The 7,500-nt window shown below is 35.2% G+C and overlaps 1 protein-coding gene and 1 long non-coding RNA gene across 3 annotated transcripts in view; one reads left to right on the top strand and one right to left on the bottom strand.

The window, feature by feature from the left end:
- Positions 1-2,366, top strand: part of LOC128250721 (uncharacterized) — an 8,893-nt gene extending 6,527 nt beyond the window's left edge. Inside the window, exon 1 of the mRNA XM_089342210.1 lies at positions 1-2,366. This exon is cut by the window's left edge and continues 6,527 nt beyond it. The gene's annotated coding sequence lies outside the window, so the exon portion shown is untranslated.
- Positions 1-7,500, bottom strand: part of LOC106870895 (uncharacterized) — a 97,312-nt gene that overhangs the window by 7,482 nt on the left and 82,330 nt on the right. The window lies entirely within an intron of this gene.

Here is a 7,500-nt window from a genome sequence, read left to right as displayed (position 1 = left end):
TGCTGCTACTACTACTACTACTGCTACTACTGCTGCTACTACTACTACTGCTACTACTACTTTGTCTCAAAAGTGGATTTTCGACTTATTTTTTTAAAGATTTTGTTGGTGAATGTGCCACTAGTTATATAAACCAGAACCAACGCGGTTCGAACGTGAAGCAAATGGTTTATGTGAGATCACAGCAGTTTGTAATTGAAGGCCAAACCCATAGATAACCGTTTCTGAAATCATTATCGGGGCTCGTCTGTCGGTCTGTGAATCCAGTTAATGTCCTACATTGAAGTGGAAATATGTATTGTGTGTGTATTTTGCAAACTCTAAAAAAAAAAACAAAAAAAACTTGTATGAAAAGAAACCCCGTAAAAAGAAAAAGAAAAAAGACACGCAGAGCAAAATAACAGTTTCAGTAAGAGAGTGGGTGAGAGAGAGAGAGAGAATGCGAGAGAGGGGGGGGGAGAATGCGAGAGAGAGAGAGATTTATTTTTAAAATGGCCAATTTTATAGGTTTGTGATGTCATTGTATATATATATGTATATATCTAATGTATACATATATATATATATATATATATATATACACACACACACTGACCAGCTAAATCATGTCGCTTATTTAGAACCAGAGCTAATGAATGATGTCCTGCTTAGCAAGAGGCCATTTTAGGTTAAAAAAAAATATGACCATAGAAAAAATATAAAAAACTGGTCAGAAAAAAAGGCAGAAATAAATCTAAAAAGGAAAAAAATATAAAGAAGAAAATAAAAAAAAAAAAAAATTGGAAGGAAATATATTCGGTCAGTGTTTTTAATCCGGCAATGTATTGAATGTTTACTTTAAAAAAAATTTTTTATTGTGTATATGAATTTTATTAACACAGACAATCAAAAGAAATCGAAGCAAGTTCTATATAATCGTATTACTACTTCTAATACTAGCTATAATATCACTAATAAACTTTGGTTATATATATATATTTGCTTATTATTATTATTATTATTATCTGTTGTCGTTAATGGATACCCAGTAATCCATCCCCCCCCCCTTTTTTTGTTTGTTTACAAAAGAAAACATTATCTTCGTAACGAGTCTATTTTGACTGTGTATGTACTCATAAGAAGCTGCTGACGAGAGGGAAAAAAGAAAAGAGCTACAAAACGTGTGGTCCAAGATATTAATATATTCAAGATGTAACTAAAGACACGGCTAATGACCATCATAAAATAAAGACGTAACCGATATCGTAACTACCTGCCAAATCCCTGAGCTTAGTGGCTGGTATTGGCATCGTAGCTAAAAATAACAATATCGTAGATAAAGATTGGAGTAAACACGCAGCTAACTACACAGATAACAAATCTCCGAAGAAATTACATCGACGCTATCAAAACAAAGTAACTTTGCTGAGGAACTATTTCAATCCATTTATAAAGTTACATGGAAAAGATATGAGAACATGGCTACTGATTAAGTTATCTTGTTTATTAACTAGATAAAAAAGTATATCGTGTAAAGAGGTAACTAAAACACATGTTAGACACGGTTCTCCGCCCCTCTCTTTACTCAGATACCTTTCATAAACTGAAGCAATTTTAGAAAAATTAAAAAGAAAGCAACAAATGCTATGCTTAGCAGTGGTGGTAAACCATTTATCGAAACAACTAACTTCACTCCAGCAACCTCCACTAAATAATAATAATAATAATAATAATAATAATAATAACAACAGTTATATGAATGGAAGAAATGACTATTTCCTGAGAAGTTTTCTCGAAATTTCTTGTGGCTTTTTCCTCTTTTATTTTTCTTTGATTTGCTTGATAGATTCGCCTTAACTGTAATAATATATTTACTCATCAGGCAAGCAAACGTGATGCCAAACTACAAGCTTTCTAAAGCCTACTATATTAAAAAAAGTAAATAATAACAAGAAGAATGATAATTTATACAGACAAAAGATGCATGCTTAGAAATAGTAAGATGTTTTTTTTTTTTTTTTTTTTTTTTAATGTGAACTAAAATATGCACTCAGCTATTTGAGTACATCAAAATCTCATATCAAAAATCTACCAGTAACTTTAAACCAAGATGTACCTACCTATTGGCGGTTTCAATGCTAATATTGTAGACTAAGTTTTAAAAAATTGTCAAGTAGTATTACATTTTTTTTCTTTTTTTTTTGCAATTTAGCATTAAGCATCTTTGAGAAAATTCGATGAAGAGCACGTGTCCTATTGCTACATGGTTTATATTTCAACCCCCACATGTTTCTCATTGCTACATGTTTATTTTTTCGGTTTCTATATGTTTACATATTTGCTAGATGTATTTAAAATTAAAATAAAGAAAATTAAAGAAAAACTCATTTATTCTGTTGTTGTTATTGTTGTTACCATCATCAGAGTTTTATTATGGCAACCGAATAATTGTCACATATATTTATAGCTTGTCATTTAGCACTAGGGTCAGCAAGCCTATGCCCAGAAATGACGTACCTATCACTACATCATACAATATACGTGTATCCTCCGTCTAACGGATGTGTATGGATCTTGAGAATATTGCAGAAGAAGAAGAAGAAACAAGGGGGCTGGGGATAATCTCAGACCAGAGATCTTGCTCGAATGTTTATAAATGCATGAGCTCTGATAATAAAAGCCACAAAGAACCCGGTAGATAGCCTTTGGTATTGAATTGACTCCGTTAATGGTTTCTATAAGACATCGTTAATGCGACGGATTACATGCATAGCGACATTTTTTCCGGCTCTTTATGTTGTGAGTTCAAATTCCGCTGAGGTCAATTTTGCCTTTCATTCATTCGGGGTTGATAGAATGAAGTACAAATGAATTAGAGGGATCGATGTAATCGACCCATACTTTTCCTCTCAATAATGGCCGACCTTTGAGCCTGCAACGGATCGACGTCCTTTTCAGTAGGGACGTAAACATACCAATACCAGTTGTCAAGCAGTCGTCGAGGATAAACACAAAGACACATACACACACACACACGCGCACACTGACGCACACACACACAAACACACACATATATATAAGACAAAGTACCAAGCAGAGGGACTGAACTTAGAATGATGTGATTGGAAAGCCAACTTCTTGCCACACAACCACACATATAGTACATTATCCTTCTAAGACGGCAGGGTGTGACTTCAAGATTTCACTGCTGTTTCTAGCATTTCCAACGAAAGCGCATGAGGTGCTTCTGGCTCGGAGCCATCTCCTTTTTGCTGTTATTGTTTAGCCCTAGGTCAAACCTGATTGACCAGATATAGGATCAAAGCTGTTCCAGTCTGAGAACCAGGTGCTAACCAGGTGCATATTGATTGTTTCAATGCAATTCTACGCCTCTTGAGAGTGTCTAGAAAGGAAAGTCGACCTCGTTGGAATTCAAATAGAGAAGGAATGTCAGGTGAACGAGACCAAATGCTGTAAACGATGTAGTGCGGTGCTGCTCTAATGTTTCTGCCACCAGTCTTTCATATCTCCTCTCCCTCCACCCCCCTTTAGTCTAACTTTCACTTCTTGCACTGAAAAAAAAAACTCAAATATTACAAGAATATTTTGCCTGTCAGATTATGACTTTATCATATCTGTGAATGTATGAGGATGTGTGTGTGTGTGTGTGTGTGTGAATGTGCGCATGTGCGTGTTGAGTGAGCGTATAAACATTTATACACACACACACACACACACGCACACACGCATGTATGTGTATGTGCGTGCGAATAAATGTACGTATTTGCATACGCACATACTCACATACATACATACATACATACACGTATGTGTATGCATATATACATACGAGCATATATATATACATTTATATATACATAAAGACATGAATATACATATATATAATATATATGTATGTATGTATCTCTGTATGTATGCGATTATATACTCGCTCACACAGACCTGTGCATGGATACAAAACGTAAGTCCTCGGCGCACAATCAGTGCAGAGGCACTGAAGGATTCCCGGAGAAAAGTATCTGTATCTGTTGTCTGTGATAACCATTATGAGATGCGTGGTTCTACTGGTGCATGGAGTATGCCTGGTCCCAGGGTGGTACAGAAAAAGCGCGGTAATCTACCTGTACAGCGTTTGCTAAACTGCTTAGTATAGGTACGTTAGAGACCACCCAGCGGGTACGCCACTCCAGTCTACCCAACATCTATACTGTTGTGCTCATGTGTGTGTGTGTGTGTGTATATATATATATATATATATATGAGAGAGAGAGGGGGAAAGAGAGAGATAAATTGAGAGAGAAAGTGAGAGATATCATCGCCCACGTTTGTGACTGAGTAATAGTCTTAACACTTACTCTTCGCGACCACCTTTATTCCTGCTGACCAATTCTTGACCAGATTCAATGCAGTTAAGCTCATCGAACAGCACCAGTTCTTCGCTACATTTTTTTGAAACATCACAAGGAATAAAATTGGTTGAGTAGAGAGACAGAGAGATATGAAATATAAAAGATGCGTTTAAAAATGGGTGCGTAACACAAATGTGGCTCGTGTACTACATTATATATATATACACACACACACACACACAGAGACATACACACACATATATATATATATATGTATATTAAAGGAGGGAGAAAGACACAGAAAGGCAAGCAAAAAGCCAGGCAGACAGCCTTATGGTTACTGGGGAGTGGGATGAGTAGATTGATATAAATATATATGTGGTTGAGTATGTATGTATGTCTGTATGTATGTATCTATCTATATATGTGTGTATGCATATGTATGTATGTATGTATGTATGTATGTATGTATGTATGTGACACAATTTCACACCAATTCTTCCTTCCCTCCAGCTGTCGACACCACTCTCATCCCCTGTCCTCTCCATCGTCTCATCCACACCCCTCTTCACCATCTCCACCATCCTCAACAAGTAGGTTCCGAGCCGCCGTCGCAGAAGAGGATAGGAGAGGCAAAGCAATTGACCGTGCACTTTAAGACTCTCGCTGTCAGTCAGGTTTGGGCTTCATAACTGCTTGAAACCAATAATTTGTCAGCCGAAAGCGCCATCTGCTGACATATAATATCAGCTGTAAGACATAAGACGTGTCAGAGGCGTGAAGACGTCATAACTCAACATTAGTACAGTATTATAAGATGTAAAATTTGAACGTAGACGTTACAGTTTAAGACGTGTCGTTAGAGTGTAAATGTTACAGATTAAAATGTGCCATAAGACATGTCACAGATGTGCATTCGTTGCAGATTAGGAATATGGACATTATAACATTATAGATTAAGGCATATAGATTAAGACATGTCACAGAAGAGTAAAAGTTACATGTTGTGATATGTCATAGTAGTATAAGCCTTAGAAATTAAGACATGCCATAGAAGTGCCAATAGATTCAGATATGTCGTTCAGATGTGCGTGTGTGTGTGTGTGTTTGTGTATACACACACACACACACACACACATATATATAGTTTTACAAGTGAACTTTTGTCAAAAGTTTTTGGTAGCGCTACGCACTTGGTTTTCTTATTCTTTATTCGTTTCTTTCTCTCTTTTTCGTGGGCGGTTGGGTGGATGGTCTAATAGTAAGGGTATGGTATAGTCTTAAAACAAGAACAGAATAAAGATAAAACTATGCCTGAATAAGTGACAGATGAGATGATCACGGCTGAGATGATTAGAAGTCTACACGCCTTAAAAAAACCCCAAAAACATTAACATTAGATTCAACAACGAAATCTCTTTACCAAGAAAACGATATATTCGCTGCACCTCGAATACACATATATATTCAACAAAGGCCTTTATTTTGTAGCACATCTCATATACAGCCTTGCTAATAATAATAATAATGATAAGAAGAAGAAGAAGAAGAATCTACCCCAATAACGACAACTACTTCAAGTAAATTAGAAACCTTTTTTTAATTGATACCATATTCTAGCCGTTAGAATAGTCTTGAAGGGTCTTGGAGAACACCAACATAAAAGACAAAGTGGAAAAAAATTCCTCCGTAAACACACACACACACATGCACTCACGCACGCATACATGTAAATTTATATTTGTATACACCTACATACATATGTGTGTGTGTGTGTGTGTGTGTGTATTTCTATAAGTGTGCGTATACTTACACACGCACACACACATACGTACATACATATAAGTTAGAGGATATATTAACCTCTTTAAGGGACGATTACATCCAAGAAAACACTGGTTCTATCCCTTATGTCTTTGAGAAATAAAATCTCGCTTATATAGGTAAGTATACACTAAGAATATAATCCATATTAAATTAAGAAAATAAAGAGTTAGTGGTTAATGCTTATTTATTAATAAATTGATAATCATTTCTTCCTACAGCTGTTTCCTACAAATTTGTGCATTAAATTTGCATTTATGAGTTATGAGCAAAATATCGTCAGGAAAAGGTTAGACATTAAAAACTTACATGTTGACCAATCTATTCATTCCAGCAGACTAAATATATGGAATTGTTTTACTTTTTATTTATGTATGCGTGTGATATACATACATTCACACATACATTCATAAAGATCTGTGTCTGTGCGTGTGTGTATGCGTGTGTATGTGTGTGACTTGTGTGTAAATTGTTAATTCTTTATCTTGCGGTCCCAGTTTCACCCCGCTATAGTGGCATGACACCAGAGTCGCAAGAAAAAAGAATTTAGTTTAAATAAATGGTATACTCTACAACACGTATTGAGTACGTTCGAGAACATTAGAATACATACATAAGTCCTGATAAATATTCATTTTATGTGAGTGTGTGTGTATGCATAGAAACATACATACACGTATACACACACGGGAAAAGAAATTACACGACATATAAGAATTCAAAATAAAAAATATCTAAGATTTCTTCAACATGGTACCACTTGAGTTGATAGATCATGTTACATGTTTCAGTCGTATTCAACTGTCACATCTCAAAAACTTTCAGCAAAAAATAACATATTAAGAGTAAACTTCAATGAAACCAGGCAAGAATTAGAAATTTTTCGTTGTAAAGAAAATAAAACGTTTTAAAACTTTAGTAAAACAAGGCAGAACGAGAAATTTGCTTGTAAATGAAAGAAAAATCAAAAAAAAAAAAAAAGAAGAAAAGAAATAAAGATAGAATTTTCACCAATGAGAAACAAGATCTGGATCAGCATAATTTCGAAAAATAACCCCAAAAGATTTTGTTTTTTGTAAGTTTGGAGGCGTGAAAATAACGGTTTGTGCAGACAATAAATAAATATAAATAAAACAAATATAAACAATAATTGTTTCTATTATAGGCACAAGGCCCGAAATTTTTTTGGGGGGGAGTGGCTAGTTGATTATATCGATTCTAATGCTCAACTGGTACTTGCTTTATCGACCCCGAAAGGGTGAAAAGTAAAGCCGACTGTGGTTGAACTTGAACTCAGAACGTATGGATGAAAGTAATGTCGCTAAGC

This window comes from Octopus bimaculoides, chromosome 25 (genome assembly GCF_046866305.1).
Source record: "Octopus bimaculoides isolate indiv1 chromosome 25, ASM4686630v1, whole genome shotgun sequence".
Lineage (NCBI taxonomy): Eukaryota > Metazoa > Mollusca > Cephalopoda > Octopoda > Octopodidae > Octopus > Octopus bimaculoides.
This window is presented reverse-complemented; position numbering and strand designations above follow the sequence as displayed.